Source organism: Elgaria multicarinata, chromosome 5, assembly GCF_023053635.1.
Source record: "Elgaria multicarinata webbii isolate HBS135686 ecotype San Diego chromosome 5, rElgMul1.1.pri, whole genome shotgun sequence".
In the NCBI taxonomy this organism is placed as follows: domain Eukaryota; kingdom Metazoa; phylum Chordata; class Lepidosauria; order Squamata; family Anguidae; genus Elgaria; species Elgaria multicarinata.
This window is the reverse complement of record NC_086175.1, coordinates 54,459,416-54,485,890: the sequence shown is the minus strand read 5'-3', so window position 1 is coordinate 54,485,890 and position 26,475 is coordinate 54,459,416. Positions and strand designations below refer to the sequence as shown.

Sequence of the window (26,475 nt, the reverse complement as noted above, 5' to 3'; positions counted from 1 at the left end):
GAATAGGATCATGCCTTCTCACATCAGTCCGTTGGTTTCTGTTCACCACTCTGCTGCTAAGATCATCTTCTTGGCTCGCCGCTCTGACCATGTTACTCCACTTCTGAAATCTCTTCATTGGCTTCCAATTCACTTCAGAATCCAATATAAACTTCTCCTGTTGACCTACAAAGCTTTTCATTGTCTAGCTCCTTCCTATCTCTCCTCTCTCATCTCACACTATTGCCCCACTCGTGCTCTTCGCTCCTCTAATGCCATGTTTCTCGCCTGCCCAAGGGTCTCTACTTCCCTTGCTCGGCTTCGCCCATTTTCTTCTGCTGCCCCTTACGCCTGGAACGCTCTTCCAGAACATTTGAGAACTACAAGTTCAACCGCATCTTTTAAAGCTCAACTAAAAACTTTTCTTTTTCCTAAAGCTTTTAAAACTTGATGTTGTTTGGACTTTATACAGTTAGTTTTACCCTACCCTGTGCCTGTTTACCCTACCCAGTGCCTGTTTGCATTCCCTTCCCCTCCTTATTGCTTTACTATGATTTTATTAGAATGTAAGCCTATGCGGCAGGGTCTTGCTATTTACTGTTTTACTCTGTACAGCACCATGTACATTGATGGTGCTATATAAATAATAATAATAATAATAATAATAATAATAATAATAATAATAATGCCCTGTGGCAGCTGCATTGTTAGGCCTGTGCCCATGAGATCCAAATCTGTTTCTCAGTGCACTGAGTGTCATCCAGCTACCAGTCCACTAGCAGGGGCTTGCACCCTCTCCATCCCCTCTAGATAGCAAATTAAGTGGACAGCCTCTGTGCCCTCCACCCCACCCCCATCCCCAGAAGCTGCCATTCTTCAGTCAAAAGAGAAAGCCAGCAGCCACACACTCCATAGCCAACACCTGTTTGGGCTGTGGCTGCTGGCAGACTAAAGCCTGATCATGTGGGAAAAGGTCATATTGGGCCTCCCCAAGTCTCTCTTCTGAAGTCTCACAACACTTGGAGACGCATATGTAAGGCCTCTCCCCAGGTGGCCTGGCCTTGGTCTTTGGGCAACTGCTCCAGGTTCTGTGGTTCAGTTGGTGGCCTGTCCAACTAGATGCCAGACATGGAGTGCCTGGCCAGGTAGTGGCTGCTGGTGTTGGTATTGAACCCTGAATCTTTTAATTACCTGGTAACACCCCTGGCCACTGGCCCTGTTCACCATGTGTTGGGCTGAGTATGAAAGAACAAGATATACAGTATATGTTGGCAAATATAGTCCTGCTTCCCTCCATGTGTTGATTGAATGGAATGCGTGGACCAGAACTTCATAAGAGGGCTATAGTCTTGCCCTGTTGAAGCTTTGAGTCAAATCATCAAGATGACTCCCATGTAGAGTGTTACTGTAGAGAGAGGGCCTCAGTAATCAGAAATGTCAAAGGCAGCAGAAAAACATATAAAGATTAATGGGTAAAACTGTTATCTCCTGTACTTTAGAGATAACGTAAAAGGAGCAGCAGGGTATAAATTTCTAAATAAAATAAGAGGAAAGTAGTGTTGTTCATTTGACGAAGGTGGTGCACAGTTCCTAATTTTGTATCTCGAAATACTTTCCCTGTTCATGTGCAGTGTGTTTTGTATCCTTTTGAGTTTCAGGAACTCACTGTGTTTTATATACACATCCTGAATTCTTTTGTAACTCTGTAACGAAAAAAGAAGAAGCTTCTCTTTGATGTGCTTCAGGAACCTCTCAAGTTGCTTGTTTATTCCAAGTCCAAAGATCACTGCTATGTAGATAAAAGAGTGGGCCTAATTCTACTTGCCTAATTGTCCAGGAGTAATTTGCTCCTTTATAGCTGTGCAGATAGAATACCACAGCATTGTGTGAATGGTATCAAGTCTTGTAGCAGCTGTTGCTAACCATCTATGAAGTTGACTTCCCTGTGACAAAAGCACAGCATTTTAAAGAGCACCTTCGTGTTTCCAAAGCCGTTCTGATTTTACAAAAAGTGTAACAGGTTGGAGTTGTCTGATGATACTCTAAAAGAGTCATAAGTTGAGTGACCTTTTACCCCTGACAACATCAAGGCATTTTCCTGGATATTGTCTGACAGAGCTTAAGGCAGGAGTCCTCAACCTTTTTGGACCCGTGGGCACTTAGGGGATTTCGGAAACTGCAGTGGGCACCACCACAAAATATCTCCAACCGAGGATGTGGCTAGTCACATAATGGCTGCTGTGGGGGCTGACTAGTCAAAGGTGAGCTAAAAGGGGGGGGCGAGAAATAGTGAGGCTAGAGGTTGGTCCTCTAGAACAACCTGCTGGACATATATAGATATAGACGATAGAGATATGTAAGCCTATGCGGCAGGGTCTTGCTATTTACTGTTTTACGCTGTACAGCACCATGTACATTGATGGTGCTATATAAATAAATAAATAAATAATAATAATAATAATAATAATAGATATAGGTATATATCATATATCTTACACTTGACCTTCATTACAGCATCAACAGTATACATAATTCTGCCTAATTCCCCCAAAGGTTTGCTAATCTAATCAACGTTCTTAAGTTTTCTCGAAACTGATATTTCACCAGAGCACGAAGGTCCAAATTGTTTTCAATGAAAATAGTAACTTGCATTTTCACTAGAAAATCATGAGGAGCGAGTGGCCTTGCTTATGAATTGCTGTTTCCCTTCCTCTGCCAGTCTTTCCATTATATTTTGGAGGTGCTACTATGGGTGTTTCCACACAAGGTGTTTAGTGTAGAATTGCCAGGTTTCATTCACCATCTTTTAATTAGCTCTGGAATGCTTTTCCCTCTATATTTTAAAGAATGAAAATATTGAAGAAAGATCACTTAAAGAAAAGTGTTTTATTGTATGGTATTTTATTATGGGTTTATGCATTGTTGTATATGGCTTGCAAAGTTTTTTAATGTGAGTGATTCATAAATATAGTTAAATAAAGTTAAAAAAAACCTATCTTTTTAAAAAAGATTTTTAACCCCCCCCCTTCCATCACTGCCATTACCCACATTGCTAAAATGGCAGACACTAGAAAGGTTTGTTAAATATCAATAGTTATAGACTCCAGCCTGAATGAAAGACTTGATTCAGGTTCTTTTTTACACCAGAAGCCATTTGGGGGAGGGGAAGCAATCACAGAATTAAACCTAAAGCCTTGTTCTGTCTTTGGTGCCTTAAAAATGTTTACTGCACCTTTGCCTGTTAGATTCTATTTGTTGTTGTTGTTATTATTATTATTATTATTATTATTATTATTATTATTATTAATTTATATAGCACCATCAATGTACATGGTGATGTACAGAGTAAAACAGTAAATAGCAAGACTCTGCCGCATAGGCTTACAATCTAATAAAATCATAGAATATTATGAATTTAAAAATAAATCTTTGGAAGAGTATAAGCATAGCAGTAACTGCATTCCACCACCCCCATATCTGAGCTGATAAAGAGGATGTAAAAATGAAATGTGAATATGTTGACTGATAAAATATTTAAAACGTTGGCTCATTTATACTTAAGTCATGGCTGAGTCTTCTATAAACCATAGTTTTGTGACTCTACATTTTAAATAAAAATGTCCAACTTCAATCCACAGGGCAGGTTGTGTTTTTTTTCCTAACTTCCTTCTACAATGTTTGGCAAGAACATAATAGAAAATATTTATCATAGGGTTTTACAGTTCCAAGGGTCTGATTGTCTATTTCTTCAGACTTGGGCTTCATTTCTGCTGTCAGTTTTTGTATATTGCTTTATGAGATGTGAGCTGATTAGCAGAGGATATTATCAGATTTTCCCTCTTACAGAGGCTCTAGCAAGACCAAAGAACTCAACACTTCGAAGCTTCATTGCTATGGAGGAGGCTTGACCCTAAATGACATCACAGAGCTGTCTTTCAGTGTAGCAGAAACTCTCTTCTGTCTTGCTATGTATGCACTGATCTTTGCAACAATTTAGGAACTTGCCAATTTATCACTGTTAAGCAAAGCCAGATATCTGTCTTTAATGGTGTTATAAATTAGTCCTCACACTTTCTTCCTGTTCCGTAGTTCTTAAAGTGGTTGCTGTCTGAGGCTAGTGCAGATGTGAGTCAAGAATAAAACCCTGTACATACTGATATGTAATATATACATGTTGGCGTCCTATGGGGAATCGTGTGGGAAATAAATAATAAACCACCATCCCTTCCAGCATAAGCTGAGGCCTGGGGTAGCATCCTGCTCATCTAACCCTCAACATTTGCATGTTTGTGCTGTAATGTAATTGTCCTGTGAAACCAACTGTTGAGGTTTGGATAGGTGAGTTGGAAGCTGCTCATATAGCATAGAAATAAAATGCCTTATCCCACACCCAGCTTGCCTGGCCTCAAGAAGGCCATTGCAGGTGTGTGTGGTGGGGGAGAAGAGACATGGGTGATTGCTTAGCAATCGCATGGTGCCGCTGCCCATGGAGGGGGCAGTTACCAGGTGTTACCAGCCTGATGGTCCCCACCCTCTGGCCTCTTCAAAGCATGGCTCCCTTCCTGTATTCAGTGTGGTTCATGCTGGTCGACCTTTTGAGGGCCAAGTAGGAATTTTTGGCTCTTAGTCAGATTGGCCTGGGCTATGAGTTTTTTTGTCTACTTCACACTCTAAGTGGGGTGAGAGTGTCTAGTAGGAAAAACTGGTTTATGTTTCAGTTGTTAGGTTAATTTGGTCACAATTTGTTCCGGGTAGGCTGGTAGGGATGGGCACCATTAGGGTAAACAGGGATGGTGATCATTCTGAGGCACTGTTTAATGACAGGTGATGCTGCAGGTCTCCCACTGAGGGTTTTGCAGCCCCAGTGGGGGATTATGGGTTACCTGTGAGGCCAACTCTCCTGACCCACCTGGTGTTTTGTGGCCAGGAGCAGGTGACATGGGAAGGCCTCCCTTCTTCAAATGGGGCAGCCCTGGAGGATGGTGATATTATAGACACAAATCAATAGGCATAGAATGTTTCAACCTATATAATGCCTGGCTAGCTACAGGCATAGATTAGTGGCCCACCCAGGTTTTCTCTTTGCAGATTTGAAATAAATGTGGCCCTGCTTTTTCATACCATACGTGTCTCATCTTATTTATTTCCCACCCTCCTTTCACACACAATGATGGCGTGCAAGGTAGAGCTCTCTGGCTTAGTATAAGGCAGTTATTTATGTATAGCCATACAATGGGTGAGAGAGGTTATGGAGTGCTCCCTTGTCCTTTCCTCTTTCCTGCAGAGAGGAGAGTTATTCAACTTGAAAGTGCCCACTTGCCAATCAGAATGCCCACCTACAGGATAGAATAAGATGTTCAGGCTGATCAGTCCCTCACCACCACCCCTCGAAATTGCACTCACCTTCTGCATTCTGTAAGTCATGAAATTAATAGTGGTTGTTGGGTCCTTTGGGGAGTTGTTTACTTTTCTATTTCTTAATTTACTAACTAACATATTGTGGGGGGAGGAGTGTGGTAAAATCTCTGCCTTTTCTGTGGGTGGACCATGTTTCTACCAAAATGGTAAGCAGCACACCACTAAGTATAGTTTTAGAAGCTACATGTGGTCATGCAACAAAATGTTGTAAAGCCAACATTCCCTGCAAGATGGGCATTCTGTGTTCTGTACCCCCTGTTCTGTTTTTCTTTTCCAACTGTTATTCTACATTCTTTGGTTACTGAGCATGTTCAGCCCTTGTTGGGTTCTTTTGGGAAGGAGTTTCTCCATAGATTTTTTCCCAAGATTTTGTACATATACGAACCTTGGAATTTCTCTGAGCAATAATGGTCCTGTTTGGGCTACACTCCTGTTGGAATTCACTACTTGAGTTTGCTGTTAGAAGGTGCAATTATGATGATGACCATCATGATATGTAATAGTTTATCATCAACAAATGTTTATTATAAATTAAAATGCTGAGCATGGTGACTTTGTTTTAGTCAGTCAATGTTCGGGACTGATTGTGGTGATTTCCAAGGGAGTCTAGTTTTAAGGATCAGCTTTTCCTGAGGTATTCTCCTAAAATCTGACACTGGAGCCAAGAAAATAATAGGAACACTATAGAAAATATTTCCAGAAGGGTAGCTGTGTTAGTCTGTTGCAGGAAAACAACTATGGGTCTTGTGGTACCTTAGAGACTAACAAGATTTATTTTGGCATGAGCTTTCATGGACACTGCCCACTTCATCAGATACATGAAGTGTTAATTTCAAATTGGCAGATTAATATACACATTTATATACACATGCTGGGTGGGTGGGGATATAAACCCCCACCGAGCATGTGTATATAAATATGCCAATTTGAGATTATCACTTCATGCATCTGATGAAGTGGGCAGTGTCCACAAAACTTATGCCAAGATATATCTTGTTAGTCTTTAAGGCACCACAAAACTCTTTGTTGTTTCTTTTTCTTTAGGAACCAGTAACAACTGATGCCTGCCAAAGTGGTAGTGCCCAAATCTCAGTGCTTGCACTTCCCTAGTCCCTCCTATCATCTGCAATGTCTTAAAAAGTCAACAATATGTCACTAACTGTACTATATTTAAAAATGCCACTAGCAATATGAGAATTGGTACTTCTACAAGTAGAAGATCACCCTTTGATGAATATCCTTGGGGTCTTCTTCATGTAGAGCCTAAAATGGCTTTCTTCTTCTTCTTCTTCTTCTTCTTCTTCTTCTTCTTCTTCTTCTTCTTCTTCTTCTTCTTCTTCCTCCTCCTCCTCCTCCTCCTCCTCCTCCTCCTCCTCCTCCTCCTCCTCCTCCTCCTTCTTCTTCTTCTTCTTCTTCTTCTTCTTCTGTGATTTAAATTATTTAAATCCATCTACCCTTCTGTCTCAAAAAATATCCTTCTACCTCTCCCCAAAAATATCCTTCTAGGGCAAGTTGCAAGTGGGAGTCAGTTGCCATATGGATATGCTTGAATTGGTCATGTTGACGTATTTGGGATAGGTGAACATTGACAGAAGAGTACTTTATGTCTCAGTCTTCGGCGATTGAATGGGACATTTGGAATGCTGCACGCGTGGTTTTGTATGCATACAGGAAGGGCAAGATTTTGAGTGATGGTGTAGTATTTCACTCAGTATTTTAACACTTAATTTTAATTTAAATTTAAATTTTACTGTTTTAACTCTGTATTTTAATCCTATATCAACTTTGCTGTGTGGTTTTATCCTGGTTGCGCTTTTTATATTGTATTTCGTAATTGTGTTTTAAACTGTTGGGTGTTTTACTGTGGTTTTAATTTTTGTGAACCGCCCAGAGAGCTTCGGCTATTGGGCGGTATAAAAATGTAATAAATAAATAAATAAATAAATAGTAGGGGGATAAATAGTCATTGATTGAGATGGTGATTTCCTATATTGTCTGTTACTCCAGGGACAATAGTTTCTGATGGGTTAAAACTGAAATAGAAATTGTGTTTGGACTGGGCATAGTGTGTAACATATGACATGACTAAAACATCCTTTATGCAAAGACACTTCTGCCTAGTTGAACTAAGCTACGTTTATCAGGATTAGTGTTGCTGAGAAGGGTTTGTAAACCGCCCCAAGAGCTTCAGCTATGAGGTGGTATATAAATGTAATAAATAAATAAGGGTTATGCCATTTCCTCTTAGTAATGATAAGTAGTCATCTGTTAGGATTCCTGGAAGTTGGAATGAATACAAGATGCTTTAAGTTAATAATGAATTCAGCTCTCCATTTTTCACAATCATGACTTGAACAGCACGTCAATTACAGGGAAAAACTTCTCTCTTGTGAGTCCATCTTGTCTTAAAAACAGAACATGACTTTAACATTATCTGTCATTGGAGGTGTTCTTAAAATGACAGGAACTGACTGCATTATAGAATTGTGTTGACATATGATAAAAAAATGCGGATATCAAAAGGAGGAACAGGTGATTTCTTAAAAAAAACCAAATAAATAAAGCAACCATATACTTAGCTCTGTATAATGACGTTGTTTAGGGTAATTCTGGTGAAGAACTTTCATAATTGGTAATATAAATCAAGCACTAAAAAAGCCTTGGCACAGAATTTCTGGTATAAGTAATTGATAATTCAGTCTGATGTTCCAGGGAATGTGAATATTCATAAAAAACTGGTTTTGTAAAATATGAAAGTGCTGAAATGTTTCCTAAACTGCTAAAATACAGTAGAACATGGAAAACTAGCATAACATTCACCATAAATGCTGAATGATACTCTCCTTTTAATTTTAATATAGCACTTGCTATATCATAGGGTAATTAAAATAGGGTCATGAGGGCTGTGTGGGAAAATAGCCTGTGGTGACTCCCAGCTTTTGGTAAATTGAACATTGCCACAAGCTGAAGTAACTACAGTATCCCTGAAGTAAATGCAGCAGCAATAATATATCAAGTCTCAGAAACATCTGGATTTTCTTTAATTATCAAACTGTATGATAGTTGTGTGTGTGTGTGTGTTTATAAGTTTATATGGAAATGCTTTTATTATGTTAAAATATATTTAATTTTTTTTAATCTTTGTAAATCTCTGAGAGAGCATTGGCTATTGAGTGGTATAGAAATGTAATAATAAAATGTAATAAATGAAACTAGAGTTTAATCATTAAAAAATTGAATGCTAACGAATGTAGGTGGGTGTCTTGCATCATTCTTGCATGGACTGTTTTCTCTCCCTGGCAGAATGAACATTAAATTGTGCTTATATTGGTCCCTTGTACATGCCCATAACTGCTTTACTCAGGATGTCTTGTTCTTTTCCTCTCTCCCTGCACTTTGTTTCTTAGCCTGGATAATGATGAGGATAGGTAGAGCAGCCATTTTGTCACAGTTTTGGGGGAGACTTCCTGAACTTTCCACTCGTTTGATTGGCTTACATTGCTGACTTCTCTTGAGTGATATTTGTATTGTTTGCCTTTGGTTTTTTGGGTTTTTTTTTCATCTAAACAATGAAAAAGCTATGCGTGCAGCTAGCGCTACTTCATTCTCACTGTGCTGCCTTGAATTACTTTAAAGTATGACATGCAAAAGCAAGATGTGCTTGATATTATCTAGTTGTCATGAACATCTTTAAATTGTAAAAGCCTGCAGACAAGGCTGGCTTTTGTTAGCCGTTCCATCTTCTCCCTGTGGTGGGATATGCCAAGCTGCTGATGAAATTCAGCTTAGCACAACCCAAATGTAAAATTTTATTTACTTTACTTATTTTGAATATTATTGGATCACCCCCTACTCAATGATTGCTCAAGGCAATGAGTTCCATTGTGTATGTTAATGTGATATGTACAATCAGCATGAGAACTTTCAGTACTAGTTCCTTTTCCCTCTTCAGAAATAGAGAAATTCCACTGCAAATTCTGTCCTAGAATCAGAATCCTTTCGGATTTGCATCACATTTCAATTATTGCATATTTTTTTTAATAAGGAAGAGGAAAACGCCACAGATATTACTGAACGTGTGTTTTGCTACTTGGCACATAGATAATTTGCTCATATTACTACTTCCAGATTGTTTTTGTTATGGTGCTATTATTTATAGAAGGAAATGCACTTTGCACATGCTCAGAGATTCTATATCCAGGACTGAACATTCTCATCCTGCAGCCATTCCCTTGGAGTTCTTTAAGCTTGATTAGCACCCCTAAGCCCAGACCTGTGGGTGCTTCCTTTGAGCTTTTGCAGCTATAAGGAACCAGCAATGGAGCATGAACCCTGTATGTGATTCAACACATCTGACAGAGATCTTGTGCTCTTAACTGCTGTATGATGATATACAAAGGTTTAGAAGTCGAAGCTCTTCCTGGCAGATGTAATGATGTAATAATGGTAAAGGTCCTCTTTGATCCTAGAGACCTGGGCTAAAGAGTCATGACAGATCTCATGTCAATAGTGTGCTCTGCAGTGTACAGACAATGAACTGTCTTCCAGTAAGAATGAGCCTAGCCTCTTCCATTCTCTTCTGACATTGGAAACTTTTGCTTCTATTAATTGAGAGCCTGACATATCACTCAAACCAGACAAACTGGGGTTAATCTAAACTATGGTTTGTTTGAAGCAAGTTCACTTAATATTAATCACAAGTTTGGGTTTGGATAGAGCACTAAAACTGTAGTCAATTGACATTGTTTTCATTTCCTCTTTGTGGCAGCACCAGAGAAGGAGAGGGGAGGGAAAGTGTGAGCCTTGAGGGAAGTTAGGTTTGTTCCCATCATGCTCCACAATTATTTATCACAATGGTGCACAATGTGCATCCCCTCAAGCCTTTACACTGGCCCCCTATGGGGGCCCTGGCCCTACTGCTTTTGTCAAATTCCTCCTGCCTGTACTGTCTACTCCCTCTCTAGAGAGTCTCACAAAGATCTCTCTTTCTTTGCAGCTATTAGCAGCAAAGAAAGAGATATCTTTATTAGGATCACTGGGATGTGTGTATATGTATGTCCTGAGCTAGCATCACATGTGGCCTTCCGAGCTGAGAAGGTTGTGCACTTCTTATCACGGCTTCTGTCGTCATTGGTTAGAAGGCTAACAAATCCAAAAAAAGTTAGGGCAATGGAAAGGGAGAGAAATCATATTCACACATGTTGGGCTTAGAGAACTCAGTTCCAGACGTTTTCAGCAATGAAGTCCACTAGGTAGCTGTAGGCATCATACATCCTCTCAAGCTACGTTCCTCATAAAACTATTTTGCTGCTAATATGGGACTTGTGAGTCCACAGAAAAAAGGAAAGGATGGATACAAATATAATAAACACATTTCAATCTTATATTAGTACAACTTCAGGTATTAGTAAGGTTACTGTCCCTCAGCCTTCCAGATAACATCTTGTTTGCGCATATGCATTGCAAAAATAGTGCCTTAAAATCTATAGCCAACCAGCCACTAAGCATCGTAGAGGGCAAACTATCCTTTATCATGTGAAGGGGTTTGTGTGTTGAGCCATAATACAGTTGTAAATGGAAATAAATAAATAAATACATTTGGTGTTGAGATTGCAGCTGAAAAAAACATCCAGAAAGTATTTTATTATTATTACTCATCCAGAAAGTATTTTATTATTGTTGGAAATTAAACCCACAGCTTTCACTAATCTAGCTTACCTGTAAGCACCAGAAAAATATTCCATTTGAAAATAACCTCTCTTTTTGTGTAAATGCAGAAAAGAAAGACTTCACAGCAACACTACTGTCCCATTCTTCTCCATGAAGGTTACGGTCACCCTTGCTTACTTTTACCCTGCAATCATGAACCTTTTGTCAAATACAGGAACAAAAGAATGACAGAGTGGCAGGTACAAATTTGTCACCAAAAAAAATCAAATTTCATACGGTGACAGAATACTGCAGTTTGAAGTGTGGGAGTAATAAGAAAAGCAGCATTATGTTTGAACTATATCTCCCTGCTTCCGCTTCTCACATTTTCTCAATTTATTAACAAGGTCTTAAGGTAGTCAACATGTAGACTACAGAGTACTTTAGACTACAGAATACTCTTGACAATAACTTCCCACAAGCAAGAGAACTTATCCTTGAGCATGTTCTCAATGTGCAGTATTCACTCAATATAAGAGCCACCCATATAATGCTATCCTTCCCCCCCACCCATATCCATACTGCAATGGTGTCTTAAAGTATGGGGCAATGAAGGAAATTACCAGGAGGCAGGATTTTGAATTCTTGCCTTCTGAGCAGTACAAGGTGACAGGCTATCTTCTCTCTCTCTCTCTCTCTAACCCTCTCTCATTGGCTGCCTGGTCAGTGAATGGGAAAACAACAGCCATCCAGGACTTGATCCTGGATGACCATGCTGACTTGGTGTGTATCATGGAGACCTTCTTGGGTAAGACTGGGGAAGTAAATCTTTCCCAACTTTGGCCACCTGTTGCAGTAGGCAAGTCCTGGGGTGGGGTGAGGGAGGCAGGGTCATAGTGTTTTATCGTGATTCTACCCCCCTGTCCAGGTACACTATCCTGCAGTCTTATAGTTTTGTGTGTATCTGAAAGTTGGTGTTTTGGACAGAATAGGGATTCTGTTGATGTACTGCTCAACAGTCTCCCTTCATGGCCCCCATGGCTCTGTCCCAATTAGTATCTAGCCTCACCCATTCAGTAGGACACACTCTGGATCTGGGGTGGTGTGTGTGTGTGTGTGTGTGTGTGTGTGTGTGTGTGTAAGGTGGGATGATGGTGAATCCATCATCCCACCCTACACAAAGAAGGAACTTTCTGTAGTTCAGTTGTCATGGACAGTTTGGGTTTAGACATGCTGGGATTCAGAGCCTCTTCAGTGGTGGGGGCTTGATTAAGATGGGCTTCCCCAGGAGACTGATAGATCCAGATGGTTTTCTGATGGCTTTGGGGGATTTTCCTGTCACCTTGGCAGGTGATTCTGTTAAAGCCTTAGTAGATCTCTGGAAGAAAGAAATGGCACTTCACTCCTATGGAATAGAGCCAAATGAGGCTTCTGGTTCTCCAGGGCACTGCAGGTGATGAAATGAGTGGGACATTGACTAGAAGAACATTGGTGGAAACTCAGAACAAGCCCAATCAAACACAGGCTAGAGCTCATTTGAAAGGCTACTAGTACTCCATGGCAATGAGGGTGGCAAAGAAATTGTACTTTTCTGTCACCATTGTGTCTGCTCAGTCGCCCAACAGATTTTTTCTAGGTGGTCAGAGTCCTGTTATGCTCTGGCCACCTAGGCTTTTCTAATCAATTTGCGTGACTCTTTGCAGATAAAATTGATCATATCCATGCTTACTTGGATAGCATAGTTGATACAGTTCTGGTGGATGCAACTTTGGCTTCTGCTTGTCCCATTACAATGGATACTTTTCCGTTTGTACAGCCCAAGGATTTGGATGGAATCCTTAGGTGAGGCCTACTACACTTTGTCTTTCCTGGCTTATAAAAACAGCTGAATGGGTAAGGGTGATTGTGCATGCCTCTTTACAGCAAGGTGTGATTCTATCTTGCCTAAAGGAGATGGTGGTATGACCTGTGTTAATTGTTTTAATCAATTTTTATTGATTAAAAGGTGGTTAATCACCAGCCCCTGAAATTGGAGGCTGATGACTATCCTATCCTATTCAGGGTGGTTGGAACACGGAGGGCCCTGCACTTTTGCCTAGATGGGTGATTTTGCCCGTCTAGGTATGGCTTCAGGGAAAGGGAGGAAAGGGGTTTGGAAACCCAATAAGAAGCTGCATAAAGCAGCCTCCACAGTCTCCCCCATTGCTCTCTGACACCCCCTTTTTGCTTTCTCTGTGCTCCATTTCAAAGCACAGAGATGTAGCTGTTGCAGCAAGAACCACACCAGCTATGAGGGGGCAGGGAGAGTGGTTTTTGGCCTCTGAAGTTAGAGCACTGGTTCTGACCTCAGTTCCCAGAATTGATGGCCCTCTAGACAGTGACTAGTGGCCATAGGATTGCTCCCTAAGTCTCTCACAATAAAATCAAAGGATAAGCTTATACATTGTACTGATAGTTATATTTTTCCATTATGTAACAAACAAAATCCATCATATTTAATGTTCTAACAGAGTATGAAGAATGGAGATGGAGATGTGAACCACATTGGGAAAAGGGGAACCACATGGATTTATCTCCCATGAAGTGTAGTGGTAGTGATATAGGACCATTACAGAAAGGAATAGGCTGAGTAGATTCTGGAATGCCCAAATATCATGCCTGTGTTTTGCATCTGTTCTCTCATTTCTTATTGACAAAATACTGGGAACATTTTTGGGCTAGTTAATATTTTACTGAAGCACAGATACACCAGGAAATGTTTGAAGGAACTTTGAAATCTGAAACACTTTGAAGAAAATGGAGCCACTAAAGAGAAAATAGAAAACAGAATGTTTCTGAATACAAATTCTGCTTTAATAGTATAAAAGTATGCATCTAAAAAAATAATACCTTAAATGACAATTTAACATTCCTATTTCTTACTTTAATTTAAGTTATTTGTAAGATTTTCTTTTCCTTAAAGAACCTTTTGGCCTCTCACCTTCCTTTCACCTTTTGTCTGCCTTCTGGCAGCCACCATAGTATCTACTTGCCAGTAGGGTGTGGGACCAAGTCTGTTTAAAGCCAACAGCAATATTGGTCTTAGGAGTCTGCTTTCAGGGCCTCTCCCAAAGACTGGACACTTTCCTTTGTGCACTGTGGATTTCCACACACAGTCTTAGAGCCTGGGAACTCCATGCTATTCATATCTGAGACGCTGGAAAAACAAAATTTGTATTTGTATCTGTATCTGCTTATTTTTGTGAGAAGGGTTAAATTCCCATTTTGAATGCTACGCTTCTCTATGCTTCTGTTCAGCTGAGATACAAAGGATCAAGGGACACAAAGAATGAGTGTCGGGGGGAGGATCCAACACTTCCATTTCAAATATATACATTAATATAAGCGGGGTTTCCCTCCTACATCAAGGGAGATGTTAATGATTACTGTGTATTGATACATTTTTTAACATATCCATTTTCCTCTTTTATTTATATATGTTGTTGTGTTGCAAATAAAAAAAATAAAATTAAAAGGACCAAGGGACAAAACAGGATGAAACTCAAGTAAACAAGATAAATGTCAATAATGTCTGGAATTGAATTGTCTGTTTTTCTTGACATAAAGAAAACATATGAAGGCACTATATAAGCCTTGTGGAAAACTGAAGTGTTAATTCTCTCTCTCTCTCTCTCTCTCTCTCTCTCTCTCTCTCTCTCTCTCTCTCTCTCTAATGTAAGGAACTAATTGAGAGCCAGTTATTTTATTTTATTTTACTTTATTTTATTTATAGCCTGCCTTTCTACCAGGAAATGACACTCAAGGCAACTAACAACAATAAAAGATAATAAATACCAGTTTGGATATGAGGACATATGGCATTGTTTTTAAGGGACTTACCACACAGCATGCACACTGGGAACCCAGTTTTTCAAAGGGGGCCTTTTCTATTCTCCGTAATATGCTGGCTTTCTGTATATAAGGAACACTTATATGTGGGGGTGCTTTCAAAGAAGCAAGTCTGGCTTATTCTCCTAGTTTGTTACTCTGAAAGGTGGCCTATAACTGATTTTAAATGAAATAAGCACATAGGCTCTCTCAAAGCAGACAGGCCACGCCAGTGCATGGCCGACCGTGGTGGTAGGGACAGTAGCATGCTCCCAGTAATTGCACTGGTGTGGCCTGTCTGCTTTGCTAGAGCCTATGTGCTTATTTCATTTATTTCATTTAAAATCGGTTATAGGCCACCTTTCAGGGAAAAACCCTCTCAAGGTAACCTACAAGATAAAAACTATGCAAAGCGGATACAATAATATTCAATAACAACATATTGATTAAAAGTTCAATAAAAACAAAGGTTACTGAAAAAAGATCAGTAATAGCTGAAGTTACTGATAACCAGCGACCCCAGTAATTGCAATTCACATGAGAACGGGTATTGTGCTATATCAATGTGCACAAGAACCAGTATGCACTGATAGCCTGGATTAGGAAAAGGGCAAAAGTGAACTGAAGTACGGCAGCAGCAAAAAAATTAACATGACAATTTGAGAATTAATCTTAGGCATTTTCCATGTGAATCAGAGGAAAGTCAGGGTGGGGTAAACACAAGGAGCCCAATGAATAATAATGGAATAAAACAAGGGAAGTCCATTCTTCTGTACAGCTGGGCATGGTGTAGAGGTGAAATATGTGCTCAGATAATTTTCCTATCCAACACAAGAGACTTACATTTGTGATACATTTGCTTGAGATTAGAAGGTAGGTTAGTAGAATTTCCAGGTTTAAAATTTCAGGGCAGAATTTTAATAATCTAATCTTATTTCTGATTTTTTTTAAAAAAAATAGTGTTAGGAAGCAACACCTGCACTTTGCCTTATAGCTGAAGGTATAAATGCCCTATCCAGCATTCAGCCTGCCTGACTGCAGGAGGAGGGGCATTATGGGGGGTGGGAATGAGGAGATGCATAGGTGAACCCCAGAATTGGTGGGGTTTGATGATGATGCTGGCCAGAGGAGGAGCTTACAGAGCTTTATTAACCTGTGGAGCCCTCCTAAAAGCTTCTCTGCCCTCGTCTATACGACAGTGGGATAGCTCCTCATTAAATAAAAACCCGATTTTTCAATCGTTTGAATGTAGGTAAAGAGCATCACACTGCAGCAGCAGCAGAGATTTATTTCCAGAATTATTAGTTTTATTATAGTGAGTTATTAATGCACACATGCACATTATTGCATTATCCCATATACAATTGGTAAAAAGTAGAAGCCAACAAAGCTATAAATCTTATCTGCGGAGCTCTGCAGACTAATATAACACACAAACCGAGTGGGAGCGGGTGTGGGGGACGGTGCTACAGAGGGAAAGTAAGGAGGCTGGCTGCCTGTTTCCTGCTTTGTTCCCATTGCTCTTCATAAGGAAATTCAAAGAAACAGCCTCCACGAACCGGGAAGGGGGGTCGAGGCTACAGAGGGAAAGGAAGGAGGCAGCAGAACACATCTCCTTGTCTGGCTGCCCGTTTCCCTCTCTTTCTTTTTGTGAACTACCTAGAGAGCTTCACATGTTGGGCGGTACAGAAATGATATATATATATATATATATATATATATATATATATATATGAATTTGTTTTTAGAAGCTTTCTCTGCAGAGCTCCGCAGAGAGACTTCAAACTAAAATCAGTGTGAACGAAGGAGGCAGCGAATTGGTGCAAAACCAGGAAATGGGCCAATCACGTTATCCTACCCTCAAAGTTCCACCCACATGTCAAAATCTGACTTAACTCCCCCAAAGACACACAGCCATAATGCGGTGCAAACTTGGACCCGATCTAAAAGTCGCGGTAAATCACGAATGCAAATATGTGCGTTATTGCAGTTAAGACCCAGCGCTGAGGCGAATGGACGGCTGCGTCATGTAACCTAAAATGCGTATATGCGCATTTAGGTCGGGGTAAAGAAGCTGTATAGACAAGCCCCATGTGGCCCAATTTTCAATCCATGCAGTTGTGTCATCTCTTTATTTTCTCACCTCCTACACTTGCAACCTATTATATGTATTAGAATCAGGTGGCATGTCAGGGCAGGAGAAAGGCAAGCTAGTTCAAAACATAAGTACAAAGATCAGCCACAGCACAACATCACAGCACAACACTGTACCACTGTTACACAGAATGTCTAATGTGGGAGGTCCATGAAAGCCATGTTATTAAAAGACGAAGTGATAGTGGAGCAATTACTCAGTTATGATTTCTGTAGGAGATTAAGACAAATTAAAGAACGTTTAACATTTATTGGTAATTGCTCTTAATTCTACTATACTTTGTGTTAGTTTTTCAAGCCTAGTTTATGAAGCCCAAACACACCAAAAATTTGAAGCGTTTCTTTGATGAGCAGGCTTGTGAGCTTTGTTACAGAACTAAACGTCAATGAAATGGTTCTGTGTTTTTAGATTAGAAAAGTCTTCAGTTAGAAGGCTGGCCTACCCTTTAATGAGTATTGCTCTTTCAGGTAAGGAACTTCATAGGTAGTTTAAGTTGTATTCATTTATGCAAACACCTACATAAACAAGTTCTGCCATATAAACCGCCCAGAGAGTGGCTATGGGGTGGTATATAAATGTAAAAATAACAACTGCATGGATTGAAAGTTGGGCCTCAGAGAAGCTTTTAGGAGGGCTTCACAGGCTAATAAAGCCCCGTAAGACTGTAAAGCCAAATAAAGTTCTCAGAGGCATTTCACACTGTGCTTCTGGAAATGCTTCACAGGTGTAACCTCCTTCACAGGGGGTAGAAAGATTTTGTATGAACGAGATTGTGAAAGGTAACCTACAAGATAAAAACTATGCAAAGCGGATACAATAATATTAAATAACGACATATCCATTAAAAGTTCAATAAAAACAAAGGTTACAGAAAAACGATCAGTAATAACTGAAGTTACTGATAACCAGTGACCCAAGTGCATATGGAAAGGCCAGTGAAAACAAGTGGGTCTAGAGCTTTCCTGAAGATCTGTGTATTTGATGCATTCTCAGTGCAGACAGTCCACCCCAATGCATGGTCATGTGGGGAGTGAGGTCAGCAGCATGTCAAATGTGGTCCATTCCCTATAAACATGTGATGCCCATTTCACATGATTTCATGCATGAAGGAAGTTTGTAGAAGAAGAAAGAATCTTGATGCAGTTGTGTGGAACATTGCTTCAAGATTCCTTTCTGCACTGTTGCATCAATGCACACAGCTAATTGTATACTGGAAACCTGCAGGGGCAAAAAGCTGCCCAGGAACAAAGAGATTAATCAACCTGTACATACACAAGAGATAAATACTAAACAGAAGAATACCAGATTGCGCACAGTATACTACTTCTGAAAATGCAAGTTCATTTGGATCCTATACTCTGGGAAGCAGTTTGGATAGGGTTAATTTAATGAGCATCCCTATTTGGCTTCAGTCTAAGTTGTGAGTGAACAACTAGTGCATTATCATGTACGTGGAGAGCTCTGTTCTGTTATTGGCATCTGTCCCTCACTTTTTCCATTTAGTTTACTGTCAAAGAGTAAGTCTTGTTGGTTGTTTTTATGCTCTTTATGGTTTTTGTGAACTGCCCAGAGAGCTTTGGCTATTGGGCGGTATAAAAATGTAATAAATAAATAAGTACAACTGCCGTGTTGCAGTTTAGCCTACATTAGATGATCATGTGTGTACTGCTGTAGCAACTTCACATTTCAGGAAGAGATTTAGCAAAGTACTATACCCTTGGCTTCTACTGTAACGTTGAAATTATGGTTGGTTGTCATGTATTCTAGACTTGAGTCCGGTTCAGTAATTTATTTTGGAGAAATAAAGAGAGACTATACTTGATGATTTTCTTAGTGCTTCTCTTTCGTTTGCAGAATCATTTCAGTTTTCCATATGGAGCCATTTCACACAAATAAACATATCGCACTGAAAATAAGGTGGTAAAGTCATCAGATCCCAAACTGACTCACATGAGATAAGTGAATCAGGCCTTACTAATGAAGCCATTGCCAAAAGCAATGGAAATGTTTCAGGAAGGCCTGACACTATTTACTGCCCCCTCCTAAGAATTCTAATCCAGTCTCCAGACACAGCACGTATTCCACATTGGTGGTCAGTTAATCTTTAACTATGGCAAAACTTCTCTATCCATACATCTTTAGGGGAGAGTATTGCTGCATACAATGAAACCATTTCCCCATTTGAAGGAAAAAAACAAACGTAAATGTACTGAATGCACTTTAGAGTTTGGTTTAAAACTGACAATATTCTTTTGAAAAGGAAAAGCGCTTGCTTGAATGAAATAGATACTGTGTGTATTTACCTGAGGCTTGTGGAAATAACTAGCATGACTAGTCTGGCTCCATAAACTCCAAGATGTCTGGATCAGTAAACTTCAAATATGAAGAAGTCTGCAAATGTGTGACAACCAGCTTAATATTTTCTGTGCTTGCTTATCCTGCCACCTTGGTCTCTAAAAAAGAGGAGCATTTTTCCCCAGGATGGAAAGAAGTGGCATAGAAAGTGATTTATTTTCTTAGTATTTAGAGCTAGCTCATTCATTTTGAAACTCATCAGCACTGAAATTGACCTGAGTCCAAAATGGCTTAAATAAAGAAGAGGCAATATGAAATGTGTTCAAATGAAGCTCTCTGTCCCAAAGCATCTGGGATTTAAAAACTTGTTTTTATTTTTAATTTTTATTTTAATTATATGATTATGGTGTCTGCCCTGCACTTTCCCTATGGTTGGTCAAGTAGTTTCTCTTTAAATGCTTTGCTAATTGCATGGCTAAGTGATCCTGCTTGTGGAGCATGCTATATGTTGACAGAGTGCATTACTTCATTTTGCCTTGTTGGCAACTTGAGATCTTAAGAAAACAATACCGAGGTTACTCTCATTCTGTACTGCTATCCTTGGAATGCTGCTTGGATTTTAATTTAACTCTGTCACTGCATGATGCCCATGTAAACCTTACTTTTCAGAGGCAGTCTAAGTAAATGCTTAAAATAGGAAACTGAAATACTACCAGATTTCTTTTCATCACCAAGAAGTTTTCAGTGTTTAATTTTCTGTATTAGTAATTCTTTTAGAACCACTGGAAGGATGGATCAGAAAGAGAACTGTCTCTCCCCCCCCCCAATATCGTACAGCTGTTGTGCAAAGCACCCGTCTTATAAGGCTTCAGTGAGTGAATGTAAGCTTCATTTATTAAAACAAACACACACACACACACACACACACACACACACACACACACACACACACACACGGCTCTTAGGATTCAGTCTGGCAATCTGTCTGCATTCTGGCTTTGCTTGAGTTCTCAAATTATTCCCAAAACTTTCCCTTGGGCTTGTTATTCAGAAAAAGGGGGCAGGGAAAATAAAGTAATTGAAGCCAGTGGGAGCTACATTCCTCCTCATATATTTATCTTTAGCCAGTGGGTCAAGATTTTTATTTTTATTTAGTTTTGGAGTTTATATTTAGTTCTTTGAGCCCCTTTGCCATGATGATTCCTGTAAATCTGAATTTTCCCATTGTAAAATAAGTTAATGACTGTTAACATTCATTTCAAACTCATTGAAGTAATTTGCTTTTTGACATCATTAACCCTTACAATTAATCCATAACTCATTCAATTATTCTAAATTTAGCTAGTATAGAGGATGTTCTGGTGGACTCATGTATTTTACATGAGCAAAGACCTTTCAATTAAGATAATATGAAGGCCACCATACAGTATTCAGAATTCTATTATTCATTAAACAGTGAGATTATATTTAAGAATTGAGAATAGAAATACCTTTCCTTGGTCCCTACTTAATTACACTTAAGTAGGGGTGATGTTGATATTTCCTGAAATTCTAAGATAGTGATTGAGTTGTTACTGTACTTCTTGCTGTTTCAGGGTAAACTTGATTTTGGATAGTATATCTTTGTTATAGAAGACTACTTTTAAAAAGATTAAAGCCTTATGGCCTCCAGAATACATTCCATTACTAGTCCAAACATAGACATATCTATGACCCTATTGATTTGAATCTTGTTTAGTTTATGTATTTTATCTCTGCCCTAAGGATATGTTCTTCTTACCATGTGTATATACAGTGTCCACCATCTCTGTCCTCTTCAAGCATCTGGTGAAGTAGGTTCTTTCCTCTTAAAAAACAAACAAGTGTTCATCTTTAAGATACTAATTTAGTTCTACCACTTAATAAGTGATTCTGTTGTTCAGGAAGTTGTATGAAAACTCTGCTGAATGTGTTACTTTTATGCCTTCTTCACTATTCACAAGCTTCTCAGTACTTACTCCTGGCCACCAAAATTCATGGATTATTTGCGATCATCAGAATAAGGGTGGGGTTTTTTTACATATGCTTTACAATTTAGAAAGTTTCTATGTCATTCTGAATTGTGAGTGTGGCTATGTGCTATATTTATACAATACTTTCTTCTTGGGAAATTAGTTTTGTTTATACATTCCTGTAGTGGGAAGCAGCTTTTGTTATTTTACAGAAAGACAGTTCATGGGTGAATGGGAAATAGCAGAGCTAATTTAATAAGTTTCACAATTATTACTGCTTGTTACTTATATAGCACACTGAATTTGCAAGTGCACAAAATCTTTGTGTCTCATTCTTTAAAAAATGATGTGAGGCAGGTCACCATTATTCCCATTTAACAGATAACGAATTGAGGCCAGGATAGACATCAGCTTGCATAAGACCTAAGGGCTATTTGGGCCCCCCAACCCTTGCTTGGCCTGAGCCTGCCTTTTGGGAAGATAGCAGGGTGGTGGATGTGGCAGTTGCAAAAGGAATTGGGACTTCTGCTGGAGAATCATAGAATAGCAGAATTGGAAGGGGCCTACAAGGCCATCGAGTCCAACCCCCCTGCTCAATGCAGGAATCCACCCTAAAGCATCCCTGACAGATGGTTGTCCAGCTTCCTCTTGAATGCCTCTAGTGTGGGAGAGCCCACAACCTCCCTAGGTAACTGATTCCATTGTCATACTGCTCTAACAGTCAGGAAGTTTTTCCTGATGTCCAGCTGGAATCTGGCTTCCTTTAACTTGAGCCCGTTATTCCGTGTCCTGCACTCTGGGATGATCGAGAAGAGATCCTGGCCCTCCTCTGTGTGACAACCTTTTAAGTATTTGAAGAGTGCTATCATGTCTCCCCTCAATCTTCTCTTCTCCAGGCTCTTCCTCCAGAAGGAGGAAGAGGAGTGGGCGTGATTAAACCATGAGAGCCAAGACCAGGTGAAGTGGGGCTGGGGAGAGAGAGAGAGGCAAAAGCCTCCTTTGAGCAGCTCTGAGTAGCCTCCTCAGTGGAGTGCTTGAGAGAAGACAGAGGTGGTGGTGCAGAAAGCGGGTGACAATTTTCCGCCTTTACTACCTCAGTAGCATCTTACTTGGACTCTGTTGCTGCAGTCCCCTGCACTCTGCCTCGGCTGCAGTCCCTCCTTTATGCAAGATGCTAGTCTTTTCTGGTCTCCCTCTCTTTTCCCTAATCCAAGCTTCTTCTAACACATGCCACTTCTCCCTCTCCCACCTCCTCTTTTTGCACTTCATGAGAATCCCTCTCCTCTTTAATCTGCCACCACTGCCTTCTAAGGGTCAAAGAGCTCCATCAGACAAGTGTTTTATTGCATGCGCATTTACTGGGCTCTCATGGATTTTTGCAGGTCCCTCTCACACTACAAAAAACACCCCAGTAAGTCTGAGTTATTTTTAAAAATGGAAGTTGCCACTATCTCCTGCTGCGTGCAGGAGAAGAAGCAGGATCAAAATGGCCCACTGAATGGGCCACGTGCATATTGTTTACTTCCTCTTTCAAATGAAGTAATGAAGGACAGACACGCAGGCAGAGAAGTGATGGTATGCATTTTCCCCCTGTGCGGTATGTCTACTAGTCCAACTTATGTTTAAAGACAGCAGTTGCTGTTACTTCCTGCTGTCTGCAGGAGAAGCAGTGGGATCAAAATTGTCCACTGAATGGGCCACATGCAAGTTGTTTACTTCTTCTTTCAAAAGAGGAAATAATGAGAGAGGAGAAGCAATGGTAAGCAAACGCGATTTCCCCCTGTCTGTAGGATGTTCCCTGAAGAATCCGAGATGCATACAATGCTCCAGTATTAGGCTGGAATTTGCATGGTAGTTTTGAAGGAGCAGCTGAAGTATGATTTATTTATTTGAAGCATTGTTTTTTTGCCATTACTCAATAAAAAGGCTTCCAAAGTGACTTATATATAATCAAATAAACAAGGCAATTCCCACCCATAGGCTCCCACTCTAAAAAAACAACAGGACACACAAAGAAAAAAGAAATAGGAGGGGAAGACGGAAAAAATGTAATTCTTTTAGCAGGACTGATGGAGCCTTGATGAAGGAGGTCTTCAGCAGGGCTTGTAAAATGGCCACGTTCTCCCTCTCATCACTCTCAACCAAACCCTTCATCTAGTAGTTAAGCTGAGTGATAAACTTCAAATTTAATATCAGAATGGAAGCTTACTACATGATTCATTTTGAGCCAATAGTAGGCCAATATCTTGATATTAATATGAAGTATGTCAGAGTATTGGATGGTTGGTCTCCATGCCAAGAAAGTCCATCTGTGGTGGCTTCACACCAGCTACCACACGTAATGGTTTTGTTAATATATACGCTTTTCATTCCTCTCCCCTTCATTTCACATATTAGTCAAGTCTATGACTAGGCTATGATATTTACCTTCATGTTTTGATCCCTTCATGATGCTACACCTGTAATTTGTTCCCAGAATAGGTTGCAAATTTATAAAGCAATGTTGCAAATGTGGCATGTTTCCCCCAAAATTGTACTACTTAAAAATAAATTGTGTTAGTCAACAGCAAGCCTTCTTTATTTAGAATGCCAGTATTTATGAAAATATTGTTTAATTTTCTTGGGTTATTTTAATGCATCCTTTTATGGGATATAGATGGTGGGTGATAATTTTATTTCACATCGTTGAAACAGTACTGCTTGTATCTGTTTTACTGATGCCTTTAAAATATACACAACCAACCCCTTCATGCAATAAGTGTGCTTTTTTTCCTATAATGCACATACAAGACTGAATGCACACTTATCCACTAATAAGCTCATTGTATACCCAGACTTGGTTTTGAGTAAACATGAACAAGAATTCACAGTTGAAAGTAGATGTGTACACCATATTTTATCAATTCTTTGTAAAAATAGATGGTTAGATTATGGCCCTTTCTACACCTAAGGATTATCCCAGGAAAATGGAGTGATCATCCCTGCCTTCTCCCAGGATCCCCTGTGTATCATTTGGATGCACTGGGATGATCCTGGGACAATCCCAGGAAAAAAGGCAGATGTAGAAACGGCCTATGTTGCCTTGCTCATTTTCTTGTTTTAAATAGTAAGTTTATGGGTGGGGCTCTCTAGCTTATTTTCATTCATTTATATTACACCGTACTTAATTTTATTATAAAATTGTATTAACCACTATAGTCTATGACATACAGTGCTAGATTGAAGAAAAGCAGAGAATACTAAATGTGTAATTCTGTGCTTCATTGATGATATAAAGGTTAATGATTTCCCTAAAATAGCACAGTAACATTTTACAGCATAGGCCAGGTTTGAAAACTTGGAACTGCTTTGATAATTACTCAGTCATATTACCTTTTGTAACAGAAACCGGTAGGTGGGTTTGACTACATTTTCCTGCCAGAATTACTGACAAGTCAGAATGAATAGCACTGAGCAAGGAGAGCTCATGGCACCTGAAGTGCTCAGTCTTTCCCACTTTTCTTTAAAAAGAAAGCCCTGGTTTCTAACCTTGTGGTAGTTAGAAAATGCAACTCATATCCTTGAAAAGTTGCCTAAACCAAAATGAGTATCTTGGAACCACACAGAACACAGTTAATAAACCCTGCTCTGTAGTTACTCACTGTAAAATGATGGGTGGGAAAGGTAGAAGTTATTCATTTTCTCTTCTGTTTCTAGTTATAGCTGGAAATGGTTTTAGTTGATTAAGAATAATTCAGAAGCAGGACATCGTTTTAGCTAAATATAAAAATGAAAATCAAGTAGAGCAGAAAATGTTCTAGCTGAAAGCATACTTTTCCAATAATAGTGAATAATTGTTCCAAATTGATTTTGAAAACCTTCCAGTTGAGAAATATAAACACAAACCTGATGCTTCAAAAAGTCAGAGATCTGAATTTTAGAGATACATTATCCCAGAGAAAGCATTGCCTTAGGAAAGATAAGGAAAAGGTCTTATATCAGAGACCTCCAAATATAACGATAAAACAAAAACATCACATATGAGAGAATAGTAAGTATAGTACAAAATGTACTCTAAATCCAAAATACTTTTACTCATAGCTTTCTATTATGCAAATCTATTGACCAAGTGATACCCCCTCCCCCTCCCAACAAGAATAATATCTATGTCAGTTTACCCTAGGGATAGAAATTCTGTTTCTGGTGCAAATGTCTACTGAAAATATGTGACTAATGAACATTAATTCATTTTTGCATACTCTTATTGATAGAAATAGTCCAAAGGGTATCTGTTTCTAGCTTTTGGGAACTTAATACCAGCTTTCTTCAAGTGTCCTGGTGCCCTCACCCCACTCCAGGAATCCAGGGAAAGTTAATTTTGTAAGGTGCTGAGAAATCTATCATAAAATTCCTAGCACTTCTCTGAGAACAAAAAAGATACAGGAAGATTGTGTGACTGTTAAACTAGTTTGTAGTGTGGATATACTTTTAACTGCTATATACATACATTTATCATAAGGAAATATTGATTAAGAGTGGGGGGAAATAAGGGATACAGACATAAGACATATATGTCTGAGAGGTATATGAGAACAGCCTAATAGGTTGCATTCATCTTTCCTTTATATAAACAATCTTGTATTAAGATAACACCACATTTTTTTTTTCATAGTAGATAGGTCTCTTGCTCTTTTCTAGACCAATTGGTTTTCCATTTGTTTCATCTCTTTTGTTTTAACTACTGTTCCTGTGGAAGGATGTCCTGGCCCTATTTTTTTTTAAGAGAGGTCCCCCCCCCCAGTGTGTGTGTGTGTGTATGTATGTATGTATGTATGTATGTATGTATATATTTTAAAGGGAATTATAGCTCAATAAAACTTCCATCTTCAAGAGCAGTAAGTTCTGGATAAGTGCATTTGGTATTTCAGGACAAAGTAATTTCTTTTGGATCCAATATTGGGTGAGCAGAAGTTTGCTTCTGCATGGAGTCTCCCCCTGTGCGCTCCTCAAAGCTGCTCCAAAGGGTCCCCCAACCCACTTATTTGGGGGCTGCATAGGAAGAGAAATCCATTCTGCCATTCTGTTCAGCTGGTAGAACAACACCATTGGATTCCAACCCTCTGTCTGGAAACAAAGATTTCA

At 39.4% G+C, this 26,475-nt stretch overlaps 1 protein-coding gene across 2 annotated transcripts in view; it reads left to right on the top strand.

The window, feature by feature from the left end:
- ARHGAP6 (Rho GTPase activating protein 6) overlaps positions 1-26,475 on the top strand; it is a 238,296-nt gene that overhangs the window by 66,968 nt on the left and 144,853 nt on the right. The gene's annotated exons all lie outside the window — the stretch shown is intronic.